The sequence below is a fragment of the Ailuropoda melanoleuca genome, chromosome 6 (genome assembly GCF_002007445.2).
Source record: "Ailuropoda melanoleuca isolate Jingjing chromosome 6, ASM200744v2, whole genome shotgun sequence".
Taxonomy (NCBI): domain Eukaryota; kingdom Metazoa; phylum Chordata; class Mammalia; order Carnivora; family Ursidae; genus Ailuropoda; species Ailuropoda melanoleuca.
This window is the reverse complement of record NC_048223.1, coordinates 59753609-59769673: the sequence shown is the minus strand read 5'-3', so window position 1 is coordinate 59769673 and position 16065 is coordinate 59753609. Positions and strand designations below refer to the sequence as shown.

At 46.6% G+C, this 16065-nt stretch overlaps 1 protein-coding gene across 9 annotated transcripts in view; it reads right to left on the bottom strand.

Moving 5' to 3' along the window:
• SIPA1L2 (signal induced proliferation associated 1 like 2) overlaps positions 1-14559 on the bottom strand; it is a 240798-nt gene extending 226239 nt beyond the window's left edge. For 6 of the 9 annotated variants that reach the window (XM_011222166.3, XM_011222167.3, XM_034662512.1 and 3 more), the window contains exon 1: positions 14029-14067. The gene's annotated coding sequence lies outside the window, so the exon portion shown is untranslated. Of the gene's footprint in view, positions 1-13191; positions 13930-14028; positions 14068-14307 lie in introns of those variants that run through there. The other 3 variants (XM_034662508.1, XM_034662510.1, XM_019797353.2) reach the window with 2 other exon arrangements.
• Positions 14560-16065: the final 1506 nt, after the last annotated feature.

Genomic DNA, 16065 nt, shown 5'->3' with positions numbered 1-16065 from the left:
TTCAAAGTTCTTTGAGGGGCAAGAGCAGTGTAATATCAGCTCACCAGATAGGAGGGGAAATCGCACACACAATTGTTTCCTAATGCTCTGCCCCACGACCCCATCGCAGCCCCTCTCTGAGCGGGAGATGGCCCTTGGACTCCATGGACTCCAATGCAACTTCCTTCTGAATGGCACGCAAGCCAGAGCACCCTGCAGTCATTCAAAAGGTTTCTGCTCCCAAGAAACCCTCTGGCTCTGGAATAAATGATTTCCATTATTCCATTCATCAAGTGTCTCTTAAGCCTTCTATTATGTGTGTGCATTTTAAACAGGGGACAAGGTCCTTTATTACAACCCCTAATCCATGTCCCCAGAAACATTTCTTTCAGAGCTACAGAATCTGTCTGCAGTCTCATTATTAGGAGACTTTACCCTCCCTTCCTCCACCTAGAACTAATCTGCACTTTAGGATAGCACTGCCCCCCATTAGGGAAAAAAAAATCTGAAAGAAATATTAGTAGAAGATCTACTATATTTCCAGAATGCAAGTGCTGTAAGAGCAACTCTCACGTCTGCCTACTCACCGTTTTAACCTGAGTCCCTCCCTAGAACTGTGCCTGGCACAAAAGAGCACGTGGTAAATATGGGACAAATGAAGCAAGACATCTGAGCGCCCACTGTACCATGGGCAGGGCCAATGCCACAGTCCTGGAACAGAAGCGCGTGCATGGTCATGACACCGCCTTCATTCCCAGCACCCCCTGAAGTTAGGTGCAGTCGTCTAGGTGCTGCGTCCCTTTTCAGCAAGCCTGAGTACAGACATGCCCAGCAGGCTTCACTCTGCCACGAGGCCAAGGCCCTGAGGTGGAGAAACAAGATGGAAGGAACCTGGGTCCATGAGTGTCAGGCAGAGTTGTATAGCTCACCTACCCAGATGGTGGAAAGAAGCCAGCTTATCTCTTGTCTAGACCTACATTATGGAATCTCTACTATAGCAGGTAGAACTCCCTAACCCATACAGCCCTCGAGAAAAATCTTCACAGACTGATACCATATTTCTAAAATTAACAAAAAAACAGAAAACAAAACAAAACAAAACAATAAACCAGTACTCCTGATGAAAACCTATTAGTTTGTTTCTAGCTAGAGAGTTTCAGCAACTTGGAGCTTCAGGAACAGCGGGCATAGCAAAAGGTGTAATTAATTAAATCTATCCTTTTCCTTTTTTAAGTCAGCTAGTATTTTATTTTACTAGCCAGTATCTCCTCACCATAGTGATTTTAAAAATCTCCTAATTTTTTAGGTTTCATTGGTTAGTCTCCACCATGTAGTGTCATAAAACTGAACTCAGGAAATTTTAGCTTTAATAATTTACTGCATTTGAACTAGAAATTATCCCTAAGAGATGCCTTACAAAATCTTCCTTATGTCAAACCTCTCTTACAAGTTAACCACAAAGGTAAGAACAGACTTTGCAAAAATAAATACATGGATTTCCTTTTACCTAAAATTTTCCAAGTGGCACACACAAGCAAATGGTCCATGTGTCGCTCCAACTCTTCAGAAGCAAGAAGGCTCAGCTGAAAGCTTCCCACCAGCCTGAGCCCACCCTGCGGCAAGTGTCTCCAAACTGATCAAAGATGCGCCTGATTTCCCGAACATATGGGTAGGATATAAGAAGAGACCCAGTTAGAAAGTGGCCAAATTAAGTATAAAAATCACATCCCTGTTCACAAAGGGGAAGATGGGATTTAAGAAAGATATAAAAATACCTGAAAGAAATTGCTCCTAAAATCACTTGACAATATGACCTTTCGAAAGGGCCCATGACCAAGGCAAAGCTAAAGCCAGCCTGGCCTGTAGTATATTTAAAGCATATGACAAAGTAGGAAGACATTACGCCAAGTGAAAGAAACCTTGCACAAAAGAGTATATACTGCACGATTCCATTTATATGAAGTTCAGACACAGGCAAAACTTACCTATGGCAAATAAAAAAAAAAAGTTGGAACAGTGTTGCCCAGGATGGGGGTTGGCAGGGAGGGGGAAGTAAGTTGATGGGGAAGGAGCAGGAAAGAACCTTCTGGGTTGGTCGGTGGATCCTAACGGATGTATGAGATAAATGGGTGTACGTGTTTATCGACACTCATAGTGATACACTTAAAAAGTATGAATTTCATTTTATAAATTTTACCTCAAAAAAGAAATCAAAAGTTTTAAAGTCATTTATGATATGTATGCTGATGTGTTTAGCAGAAGTATACTGATGTGTGCCACTTATTTTAAAACGCATCCCCCAAAAATGGACTGATGGATAGAATGCATACAGCAAATATGGTAAAACGCTAGCACTATATACAGCCTAGGTGATGAATATAGGGTGCCCGCTCTACTACATACTTTTACAACTCATCTGTATGTTTGTAAATCTGTATGATAAAAATCTGAGGGCAAGTACTTGGTGATGATGTTGAAATCTCATTTTAGAGTTTAAAGAAGAACGCAAGTCTTACCCAGCACTTACTATAACTCCACAGTACTTAAAAGTGAAGGTGAGGGACGCCTGGGTGGCTCAGTCGGCTAGGTGTCTGCCTTCGGCTCAGGTCATGATCCCAGGGTCCTGGGATCGAGTCCTGCATTGGGCTCCTTGTTCAGCAGGGAGCCTGCTTCTCCCTCTCCTTCTGCCTGCTTCTCCCCCTGCTTGCGCTCTCTCTCTGTCCCTCCCTCTCTCCCTCTCTGACAAATAAATAAATAAAATCTTTAAAAAAAATAGTGAAGGTGAGCTCAAGCAACAGAGCATGGGCAGCAACTTACCACACAACCCAGAGAGACCCCAGTGGGGGATGAGTGCTCCCCAGGGTGAGTGCTCCCTCAGGTAACTGCTCACTGTCCACAGCCACGCATCCCGGCCTGCTGCCTCGGTTTAAAATTTTGATTACTCAGAATAATTTTCAAATAAATCACTTTGGTAACTCAATTACCAAAAGTTACAAATTCTTAAAGTCTTAAAACACGAGATCTTGACTTGAAACCGTAATACTCTGTGTATATTTTCTGGACAAACCACTGAAACAGAGTCAGTAATTTTATACCAAAACACCATGATCAAAGGCACAAACTTCCAGTTAGAAACAAAATAAGTCCTGGGGATGTAATGGACACCTTGGCGTTACAGCAAATAATACTGTTAGTATGCTTGAAAGTTGCTAAGACCAGATCTTCAAAGTTCTCACCACACACAAAAAACCAATGCTGTACATGGACTTATTGTGGCGATCATTTCACAACACACAGAAATGTCAACTGCTATGCTGTACACCTGAAACTAATACAATATTATCTATTACACCTCAATTTTTTTTAAAAAAAAAAAAAGCACATCATGTACTTTCTCTATTTTTTCCTGCAGGTTTATGACACTCCATGACCTTTAACAAATTCCAATGGAGGTAAAATCAGACTGACTATCTTACACGACAGACAAGTTAACCACCATGTCAAATATACTGTCCATCACTTCTCCTTGATGTTGCTTTATCGTCAAAATCCCCTTTGGAGTTGCAAAGCCTAAACCAGGCAAGGAGGTGAGTTTCTTTTGAGGCACAGTGAGCTGTGGACAACACCGGGGTCCAATGAACAACCATGTGACAGGGTTCTAGTTGCATTTGCTGGTCCCTGCAGAGCCACGAGTATCACTGCGTACAAGGGCCCCTCATGGAGAATTCAAATCCTAACCATGTCCCAAAGCGTAACTCGGGTCCTGCCTTCTCGAGTGTTCTCCTGACTAAGCAAAACCCTCCACACTCTGGGCAGCCCACGGAGCCTTCAGGTGAAAAAGCCACAGTGCCCGTCCATCCCAGGGTCTCCTCCAGGGGCACTTTCCTCAGCTACCTGACACGGGGCCAGCAGCAAGGCCAGAACCCCCAGCCCGCTGCCTTACACCACAGGGCCTAGCCGTGAACGCAGTCTCTTAAACGTCTGAATCGCTCACAGGAGGAAGTCAGATTCGAGGACAACTGGAAGGGCCCCTCTGAGGCCGGAAATGCAGCGAGTCAGTGAATTTGCTGGCCGGGCCAGCCGCTCACCTGGGGCCCAGGAGGGGATGACGTGCGAGGCCCCGGTGCTCCTGGGTCTCACACCTCAGGCGCCTCCTGCTACCTGGGAAATCGTCGAAGGCCAGCGTTTAAACAGCCCTGGAGGTTGTGTGGCTCACGTCCTTATTTCCAAATGGGATTATACTCACTGTCCAGGAAGCTCAGTGGGGTGGACATGGCCACAGAAGCCGGCCTCACCCCACCTCCATCTCCTGCAACAGCCAGAAAATTCTAGTCTGGGGCTCTTCCACACAGTGCTCCGAAGTGGCTTTCCAAAAATCATCATCTGGCTCCTCGGTTTTCCCTTTCCCAGAAAAGGGGAAGGCAGCAGCAGCTCAGTGCTAAACCAGCCAGTGCTTGCAGACAGAGCAAGGAAAACATGAGAATGTTGTCATCGGGCTGCCCCGGGAAGGCGGGAGCCTCTATTTACACTTGCCTCCATCCTCAACACCTCCCACGGCCAAGTGTACTAGGAGACGGATTTGTTGACAGAGTGACAAAGAAAATAGTGAGATTCGAGGCGGTGTCTCCTGCAGCCCCGCGAGGGCCCTGCTCCCCAGCACTCCTCATATCCGGTGCCAGCCCAGCATCGCCTCTGCTCCACAGCTCATTTCGGAGACAGAGCCGAGCCTGGCCCGCGATGCCAGGCTCGGAGGATGGGTTTGGAAAGCTCCACGCCACCAGACGCACGGCGACAGCAGTCATCAGACATCACCCAGATTTCACTGCCCTAAAATTAGCAGTCGGAGCAAAGTAGTGACTGCAGTGATTGCGTCAGAGCCCTTGGGGCTGGAAAGCTGCCAGCTTTAAACAAACCATCCGGCTTTCTCTACCAGGGAAACAATATTTTGGAAGAGAGCCAGCTGAGCGTTTCAGCGAATGTTCCAATTCTAGCTTCACTATTAATGTTTTATCATTCAATGACAAGGTGAACAAAGTCTGTATGGGCTACATCTGCAAGAGGGTTCTTCTCTTTGTTGTAAGCACTTATTCTTTGGGTGAGTAAAGTGCTGTGGATGAATCCTTTTAAATATTTAAATGCCTGAAATTTATTTAGGGATTCACATTCAACTGGCTCACACAAAGATTATGCAAATCTGGCAAAGTATAAATGCAAAACAAAAATTGTTTTCCTCTTATACTTCTTTTAATCTTGGCAAAGACGCAGGAGCTCAAGAAATGTTCCACTCACTTCCCAATAAAGGACAGATAACCAGATTGAATGGGCTACCCCACCACAAACTACAACATTTCTAATTAATAACAGACGATCCACTGGCTGATAGAACAGGGCACTTGTCAGACTCGTCAGCACAACCCTGGGCCACCATTCTCCCCCTTTCAGGGACAGCTGGTTGGATTCCACCATTCTCCTGAGCATGCATGTTCTTTACTTCCTCTCTCCTTGCATTCACTCCTTCCATGATCTACGGAAACCAACCAGACCTCACAAGGAAGCTGGGAAGAGAGGAAAAGGCCCTGTCATTGGAGCAAAGAGACCAGGTTTAAAGTCGAAGACTAAAAAGACTTGGAAAAGCATGTGTTCTCTCCTTAAGCCTTAGTTTTTACGTCAGTAAAAGGGGGTCATCCTATCAGTTTACAAGGTTCTTGGTAAGTATGTGAGAGGATACAATGAAAGCTCCAGCACAATCGCTATTTTGGTTTTATTTTGAAAAATACTCCTCCCCAATTCTTCATTCAGTTCCTAAGTCAAAAACATTGGTCTCCTTCACTCACCCTTACTATCACATGGAAGTTTTTAAATAGGAAAAGAGATGCATGATTCCCAGCAAATGACTTCCAGTGACCCTCAAGTAAGCAAAATCGGTTGGTCAATGAGGTGATTTAACTCCTATTCAGCTGAGTCTCTCAGTTGTGCCCCAGATCTCCTCACAGCACATCACCACCCAGATTTACAAAGGCAGGAGTTAGAATGACAGCCTTCTGTATTCCTGGACTGTGGGAATTACCACTGTATCAGGATATTCAGGATGAGAGACTTTTATGCTTACTGAGCACCTATGATACTTAAGGCATAAGTAACTCTCACGTACTTTGCAATCCTCAAAAGCGCGAAGTCAACAAGAGGTATACAGTGTACTCCTGACAAGGTTTCCAAAATCACTGTCTCCTCTAGAGACGATCGTGGCTAATGGACTGACAGGTGAAAGGCTCCAGGTGACTCCACACAATCCAGAAATCGTCTCTCTCCAGTCACCTTTAGCAATGGGCCCAGACCAGGGTTTTTAGGTGAACTGCCGCCTCATCGGATTCCAACAGGGCTGTGCACTTGAGACTCTGAAACCTGAGAAAGGTGCAGACCACACGCTCTCTCATGAAGAGAAGGCCATCCCTAGGGCGCCCTGGATCCCAAACCATGCCCTCTGAACGGGGCTACCAAGGTCCTCATGGAACAGATAGACCTCTGTTCTTACTCCCTTCAGGAACTATTTCTCCACTTCCACTAGTTTGGTATCAAAGTCCAATCACGGGTCATCCCAAATGCCCTGGAATAGATTTAAAATGAAGTATATAAGGTTGTTTTAGATAGACCATTTACGGAAGAAATAATCAGAACTTTTGAGGCAACACCACTTAGCTCAACAAAAGCCAAGATACACACCTGGTTCATGTTTAAACCCACGGCTCTCCATCATTCCTTTAACAAACATTTCTTTGCTAAGAGCCTATGGTGTGGTAAAACCCATGGAAGTACAGCAAGACAGGAGTGAACCAGAAATGGCCCTGCCTTGCAGCTCTTGTGTCCTATTGAGGTGAGACAGAAGACAAGCATGTAACAATGAAACTACAATACTGGGGGCGCCCGGCTGGCTGAGGCTGTACAGCATGTGACTCTTGAACTCAGGGCTGTGGGCTGAAGCCCCACACTGGGCGTGGAGCCTATCTGAAAAAATACACACACACACACACACAATATAACGTCAGGCAATCGCAAGTGCTTCAGATTAAGGCCAAGCAGAGTACAGGGGAGCAGAAAGTACAAAGGAGGGCGGGTGAGGTGGGAAGGGCTAGTTCAGCGGGGCAGCTGCAGCGCCAGAGGCTCTGTGAAGGCTGGGTGGCTAAGCTCCCTAACTCCCTTGCAGGAGGGGCTGGTGCGTGCTACAGTTCTAGCCAATGATACACACAGGCAGAACTATCCAATTAATCTGTACTTTCAAATACACTCTTACTCTTCAGGGGCGCCTGGGAGGCTCAGTCGGTTAAGCAACCGACTCTTGATCTCAGCTCAGGTCTCGATCTCAGGGCCATGAGTTCAAGACCCGCATTGGGCTCCACACTGGGTGTGGAGCCTACTTAAAAAAATTGTTCTTACTTCTCAGAAGTTTCCGGGGGCGCCTGGTGGCTCAGGCATTAACCATCTGCCTTTGGCTCAGGTCATGATCCCAGGGTCCTGGGATCGAGCCCCGAATCAGGCTCCCTGCTCAGCAGGAGGCCTGCTTCTTCCTCTCCCACTCCCCCTGCTTGTGTTCCCTCTCTCACTGTCTCTCTCTCTCTGTCAAATAAATAAATAAAATCTTTAAAAAAAAAAAGTTTCCAGATGAGTAAATGGTTAGTTATGTCCCTCTGTCCTGATCATGGGGCTGGTGACAGTAGGATGCTTCTTCAACAGCTGAGTTCAATCAGAAACAGTCCAAAGAGAACAGTCTTCCCCAATACGTTATCCCCTCCCCCCTCCCCAAATGAAACCTCTAATTAAGTAACCCATAAGCAATTCTGGAAGAGAACAGCCCAAAGTAAAAAAAAAAAAAAAAGAAAGAAAGAAAGAAAAGAAAAGAAGGTCTTCAGAAAAGGAACAAATACAGTAAACAGAGGGCCCCATAAGGATAGGGTCTTAAACTTCCCTTGCAAGACACTGACAGGCCCCTGAGAAACTGCTTCCAAAGGGTCGTGAACTCCAATCCGAGAGGGTGGTAGAGCAAGGGTCTCCAGACTGGGGCCACACATTTCGAAGGGTAACAAAAGAGCCCTTGTAATGCAAAAGGAAATACTCCACTTCTATTTATTTTTAATACCACCCTTCTTCAAATGTATATTTTTATGTTTTATAATGTCCATATCTTAGATGGTACGTTTACACGCATACATGTGTACATACACATATGCACAAACACACATACACAGACATTATATATGCAGAGACATACATGTACAGACATTGATTTAAATAAGTGATTTTGTACAGAAGGGGTATGCACGTTGAAAAAAATGTAAGAAAACTACTACAAAGAACCCTGTTCTTTGGATTGAGGTATTAAACACTCAACAACAGCTTTTGTCCTTTATGAAAAAATGAAAATTGTAATTCATAAAATTACTATTAGAAACTTCAGTAGAAAGGAGACCATATCCCAGAGCTATTCCTGAACCACGTGAATGCCCACCGTTCAACCAGGAACCAAATGCATTATCAAGCCCCCGGAAAGACTGGGAAAGCACTCATCGTGCTCACCAACCAGGCTACTACTATGCCCTGAGCACTGCCATCAGAAATGCTTTTTTAAGTCTACACAAATAGTTCATCTCAGCATACATAATTTTTTATTTATCCAAGAGTTCTGACTTCCCACAGTAACAATTTTTAACATTGGCTCTCTACCTAGATTTTTTTACTCATGAGTAACTGAGCGCACAACCAAACAGCCTGCTTTGGATGACTCTGATTGCTTGAACAGCTCCACTAACTGGAAGCTTCTTCCAGATTTAGCAAATATGCGAAAGTGAAAAATATAGAGTAATCCAATGGTCAGAGCTCAAGAAGCCCCTCAGGACTAAATAGACTCGGGGAGATGGGAAGGGAAAAGTATCTACCAATTGATAATCAAAACACCGGGAAAATGGGAAATGATCATGGTTCTCTTCTCCACTACCTGAAAGTAAGACAAAATAAAATACTACCCAGCTGCAAAAGAAGTGTGGGAAGTCCAAAAACATTCTGATCTTTCCCACAATCTTTTTAGTGCCTAAGACCTCCAGGGGTCAGAGGTCACAGTGGGGCCCTATTTTCTAAGTCATTCAGTCAGTCAGTCATTAAGCGAATATTTCTTAATCACCAGCCATGCAGAGGGTGGTTCTAATTACTAGGGACACACTAAAATTGAACTCATTCCTGTCTTAGGGTAATGTGGGCAGGAGAAGCAGCAAAGGACGTTTGATATGCTCTCCCAGGACATCTGCGTGGAAAAGGCAGAGAGACGGGGGCCAGTAGGTAAGAAATTAGGTGCATTAGTAACCTAACTCGAACCGAGAGCGACTCCTTATAAACCTGGAAGCTTCCTAGAGACACGACTCATAGCTGAGCCAGTTTAACAATTTCATCAGGGAACTTAGATGGAGATGTTCGAGACCAGTCTGATGCACTCTGCACACAGCATTTCTTTCGGAGAGCAGACAAAGACGCTAAATAACAGAGCCAAATTCCAAGAAGTGCCAGGGGTAGCACCCGCTAAAATAAAGCAAAACAAAGCACAATACATGATAGGTCTTGCAATGACATTTGTACAGGAAGGCAAGACATGGCTAATGGTCATATATGATTAAGGACTCAGGGGTTTCAGCGAACAGGAAAACTCACGGAGTCTGAGGAGCCTGGCCACCAAAAAAGTGAACGCGCACTTGGACTCCATCCGTGCAAGCAGGACATGCAAAGCGGAAGGAAGGGCACTCCTACTCTGAACAGGTCAAGCTGAGTGGGAGGACTTCAGTTCTGGGTCCAACTCTGACAGGTGTTGCTCAGTGAGTGACTGAAATGTGCCTCTAGAAAGATAGGTTCTACAGGCCACCAAGGGAGTAGAAAGCAAACCAACAGGTAGAATTAGATTTCAATGCTACAGGTAAAAAGCAGCTTCTAAGAGTCTTAAAACATTCGAAGGGTGGCGCTCTCCACCCCTTGCAGGCCATGTGCAGGTATTGCTGGAAGACCACTCATGGAGCATATAAAGAGATCCAAGCATCACAGAAAGGCTAGCTGGGCTGGACTGCACCTTCCAAACCCTGGTCCTCAGTGACGTTATCACTGGGCAGTGCAAAAGGAAAAAGCATCCATGTATGGGAGGGTATATATGCACATGTGGGATAATTTCAAAAAATATCCCTTCTGGTGGGGAAGAACCTTCCTGTCTGAAGGCGTGCATATTCTTTCTTCCTTTTTGGGGGGGAGGATATGTATCAATATATCTTGATGAAATGCACTGAAAACTGATAGTAACTGCTACCCTTAATTTTCAATATTTGCATGGCAGCACCACATACTGACCAATATGACAATCCCTAAAATCTCCTTTTGTTTCTGTTTTTTTAATTTTACAGGTGGATGAACACAAAAAAATACAGCAACAATACAGCAAGGAAGGGGTAACCTTAAGGACCTTTGTAGTACAAAGATGCTAGAACACCTAGACTCAACTTACTGCCTCTTTCCTTCTTTCTTATCGCCCAACTTGGCCATACCGGGGGGGNCCGCGGGGGGGGGGGGGGGGAGGAGTATCACGGAATTGGGTTACACTAAATATGAAATTTCTCAAGTCACAGAACCTCTACCGTGGGTCAGATCCGGCTCACTTCAACCACTCTTGGGAACCAAAGTTCATGAATCAAGTCCAGGAAGGGCCAAAATAATTTAGCTCTGAAGTTATGAAGCATTTAAAGTCCTGTTGTATTGTTCTCTCTCCTTTGAGGGCTCACAGCTAAATGTGATTGGAAAAGAAAAGCAATTCCTGAATCAGATTCCAAGGTAAACCAAGTTCTTTAAACCAATGCCCATATACAAACACACGATAAGGCAATGAAAGAAAATACAAAATCATGAAAAAATATCAGCTATCACCATCAGTCATGTCCGCTACTCGAATACCTTTATTTTAAATGTGAAAGAAATCTAAAATGTTGGTGCTGAATGGGATCACAGAAATACTTCATCCAAACTCATTTGCGCCAGGCAGTAGAGGCAGGAAACTAAGCTGTTCCTGTCCCTCCCGCCTAATGTTCTCCATATTCTATTACCCTGCAAGGGAATTAGATACATTCATAGGAGTAGAAAAATCTGGAACATGGTTCCTTGTATTCTTTAGAACAGTACGTCATATTTCATTCAAGTTCAAAACAGAAAAAAAAAAACTGCTTTGCTTTTCAGTTAACAACAACAGTCTAAATTTTCTTCAAATTCAGCATGTCTTTGAAAGGATATATAATCCTAAACCGCCAAGACAAGTAGATCATACATGCAATGACTCCCTGCCTTCCTCAATCTCAAAAACAAAACAAAACACCACCAAAACACCCTGCATTTACCAATTATGGCTGGGATTCGAATGGGGGCAGGATCCACTCAAACACTTAGTTCTTTGCAAAGTAGGCGGTAAACACAACCCCTTTTAAATTAGCTTTGATGACCAAACATAAACACTTTCAAACCAGTTTCAATTACCAGACAGTTGCCCTTTCAAGATAGCTCACTAATATTTCCTCACTTTCAAGAATGGATAGACTATCAAAATGAATAACCTACTATTCATTTTGCCTCAGGTGAAAAGATCCCGAGGCAAACAGGTGTTTAGTGAGCTCAGATATCAAGGAATCCTTTAAAATACCATTCCAGTAGCAAGGTGGGGGGGGGGGGAATGGACGACTTACAAACCCCCAGTACACAGCTCTAACTACAATAAACATCATAAAAGCCAAATCATGGTGCTCTGATAATTCCCCTATCATATTCCATAAAATTAAAGCTCTTTAAGAAAGGCTAAGACTTAAAAACATAAGCATCTGATGAAAAAGATACACTTAAATCAGCTGGGGTAAATCTTCAGCCTGTACCCCAAAGCCAGACGCTCTACCTCCATACCTGTAATTTAGCTCTTATTTTCCAGACCAAATGCTTACACTGGTTCTTACCCAAGTTCATTTCACCCCATCTATAGGTAGCATGTGGGTACTGATAAAAGCGGTTTCTGATTTCATTTCCTACTTCCCAGATGTTTGCAAGAGAGTTTTTTTTTTTCCCCTTCAGCTATTTATGAATACACTCTAATTTAGAACAAACAAATTCAACATGTCACATTTTAAGCTGGGTAAGACACACAATAAACGACATCTATAAAATAAGTCCAATATATTTCTACAGCTTCTAAACAAGTTTTCCTACCAAGGCAAGATTTGGACAGGCTGCCATGGTCTTGTTTTAGGAAAAAAAAAAGAACTAGAAACATATAACTGAGAACCTGCTTCTGCTAAAATGGCCAACCACAGGCTACTGTACTTCTCTCATAAAAGGGGTTGTGAAAAACCAAGTACCAACTGGGGAGAAAGAGATAAAGACGCCCCTAAAACAATCCTTCCTATGAATCATGCATACAGACTCCAACTACCTGCATCACTGGAATCTTAGGAAGAATCAATGCTGTAAATGTACCAAAAAATCAAGAAAGACTGCACTTGCCCATGAATAACATTGTTTTATCCGTCTTTGAATCAAGCAGTGAACTACTAAATTAAGCAGTAAACATAGTAAGTGAAAATGCTGTCTACATACATTCCTCAAATGTATTCCTCAAATAAATCAAAACATGAAACAGACATCCTTAAATCTGTGACTAAAAATGGTGACCAAGTTGTCTCTTGAAATTCATCTTTAGGAATGCCAGAAATAATAGTACACCTCCTGAAATCTAGATGTTTGTTTTGTAAGAAGTAATATATTTCAAAGAAAGCAACAGTTCTGGAGATTTTTTTTCCTCTCCCATTACTAATTGCAAAACTGGAAAAAAAATTGCAGCCCGGATTGCAGATAGGCAACTCAAAAACCCAGTTTACTAAATGCCTGTCATAAGAAAGCCATCTAGTGTTAACACTTAGAAATGAAAACTGCAGACAAAAGAGGCAAAGAAAAGAAAAATCTTAGTGACTATTTTGAACTTACTGAGAACAAACCTGAGAATCGTCAAGACTCTTTGTTTAAAAAAAAAAAAAAAGGCCATCCTTATGAAAACCAACTCGGATCTACATAAAATCCAAAACATGCACAATTTTATTTCGACCAAAATCATGTTTTGGTGACCACAGTTCGGTGACCAATGCACTTGATTTTTCCAATACTCACGCTGGAGTCATCTTGGGCTGAATTAATTTAACTGAAGCAGGTTAATGATGACAAATATCTCCCAGAGGGGTAATGCCAAGTTGTTTTCTCTTCCCCAGAAGCATTGGCTCTCGCTGGTAGATGATGAACCGAAATTGATTCTTTGGGTTTGTAGCACGGTTGACAATTAATCTGTGGGTGCTCGTGGGGATGCTCCCAGGACGTGGTCAAACTAGCTTTAATAATATACGGGGACCCGGCAAGGCCCGGGAGCGGAAGACGGAGCGAGGCACGGGAACCGGGGAGGTGGCGGAGCCGTCGGGACCCCGAAGGGAGGTCGCGCCGAGTTGGAAGGGCGCTCGCCGCGGCTCCGGATCTTACAAAGAGGGAGCCGGGCGCCGGCGAGGGCGCGCGCTGGGGGCGCACACCTTCCCGGGGGACTACACCCCGCAGCAAGTTCAGCAAGTAACCCCGCCCGGCGCGCCGGGGCACCGCGTCCGGCAGCCTTTTATCTTTGCTCTTAGGTTAGTCACAGAGGAGTTGCTGCGCACCCAGAGGAGGTCCTCATTAGTGCTCGTGTCACCAAGACGGGAATAACCTTTCTGCCGATCGATAACTTTGAGAGAACGAGCGGCGGCGGCTCCTCTTCTTTCCGGGGCTCCGGAGCGCGGGCGCATTTACCAGCCGAACACCCTCCCCGCGCCCCTGCCCTGCCGCCCACCCCGCCGTCAGCCCCCGAAGCGTCCCCGGGGCAGCCCCTTCACCCCGGGCAGTCCTCGCCGAGGCCGTGCCCGGACACCACCCGAGGGCTCCCAAGTGGATCCCCCCTCGCTCCCCGTCCGCTCGCCCGACACGCACCTCGGAGACGCAGTCCGCGGGGACCTGCTACAGCCCCCGCTCTGACGCCTCCCCATTGGCCGCCGCCTGCAGGCCCCTTCGGCCCCGCCCCGCGATTGGGCGCGGGCGCCGTCCGTCCCGCCGCCCCGCGGGGCTCTAGGCTCAGCCGGTGCGCGGTTCCCAGGCCCCGCGGCGCGCGAGAGCGGCGCGTCCCGGAGGGGTTCGGGCGCCCTTACCCGGGAGGGGACTGCGGGGCGCGGGGGCGCGGCGTCTGGTGACCTCGAGGGAGGTGCAGCTTACCTGGACCCGCGCTCTGGGAGGGCCGGCGCCGCCCTCCGCGGACTCGTTTTCCCCCTCTGGCTGGAATAAGTTAAAAACCCCAATTCCGGCTCCGAGCGGCCCCCTCGCGCCGTCGCGACCCTGCCCGGCCTTCCACTCTCCGTATCAGGGAGAGACGCGCCCGCCCGGCGCTCGGGTCTCCGCGCCGCGGGAGCCTGAGTGTCGCCGGCCAAGGAGACACAGCCAGCCGTGCGCGCTGCGCGGGCACCTGCCCCAAACGCAGCAGAATCGCCGACTGCCTCGCTGTGTTCAGAAGAGGACGGTAGGAGGGGCGAGATCCGACTGCGTGCCGGCCTGGGAGGGCGCTCCCGGACCACTCAGGCGGCTCCCCTACTGTGTGCGGGCCTGGGAGGGCGCCCCCGGAGCGCCCAGGCGGTGCCCCTACTGTGTGCCGGTCTGGGAGGGGGGCGTCCCAGGACTGCCCAGAAGGTGCCCCTACTGTGTTCAGCCCGGGGAGGGCGCCCCGGGACAACCCTGGCAGAGCCCCTGCCCCCCAGGGCTGGGGTGGAGGGGGCACGGAGAAATGTACAAATAAATGGAACATTAAGATGAGGTCAGGTAGGTGCCAGCGCGCAGGAATGCTGCAGAGATGAAAACTGTCGGAGCTTGGTGGTGGGTGGCCGGGGTTGGGGGGAGTGGGGAGGTGTTAGGAGAGGCAAGAAGTCCAGGTGCCCCAGGCCCAGCCCGAGTCCGCCCGCCCCGCCCCAGGCAATCCTCAACCTAGAGCAGGAACGCCTTTGGATCTTTTTATATACCCATCTTTTTCTGAGTTCCTAGGAAATGTTGATCACCCAGAAGGAAGCACTACCTGAAACTAAATTGTTCGACACTTGAATTGGTTGCTGAAAAATTTGAGGAAGTCTTAAGAGAAGACTTGTTTTGGCTACAGTGGAATTGGCTCTGTGTAATGAGACAGTGGGAGTCACAACCTCTAAGCAGGAGTTGACCGGTTTAAGTAGTCTCTAACTTACCTTTCAGCCCCACCATAGCATTTCCTGAGCTGGCTTTACCACCGCAGAGCTGGCCAGGCAGTTTCCTGAGACTGGATTCAGGGCCTTTAGTTCCTCTTTCTAGAGGCAGAATTCTTCCTGGAGAGATAAAGTTGCATGTACTTCCCCATCACAAACACTCCCTAGAACAGAACCCTGTGAAAAATTAGAGGCCATTGCTCCCGTGCTGTATTTCTCTGTCATCTAAAGCATGTGCACTTCCTACAATCTTTTACATCCCTTTGTAAAATATGGGTATAATATGAGGGAGTGGGTGTGATAAAACACGTCAGAGAGTGTTACAACGGCATGACAAAATTTCTGAGTGCTCCAGGTTTGCCAGGCTTCCCAACTGTGGCCCCATTATCAGCACTTATAAGAGTGTCGCTTATTCATTCAACAAACACGATACGGAGACGCTGTAGTGTTCCAGAAGATGCTAAGAGCAGGGGATCTAAGAACACACAGGACATGCGCCCTGCTCTTCAGGAGCTCACCATCTCACAGGTGGCGATCCTCATGCATCTTACATGCTCTACTAGAGGTATGAACAAAATCCCACAGGATCAGTCATGGACAGACGTTGCCTGGGGGAGCCTAGGGAGGACATAGTTCCCGTCATAACACATACTTCTCACGCTTCACGTCGTTGTTCGTTTCTCTGTCTTTCCCACTGTTCCGTAAGGGCCTGACGATCAGAACCACAGCTCCCGCTGTGATTTGACTCCAG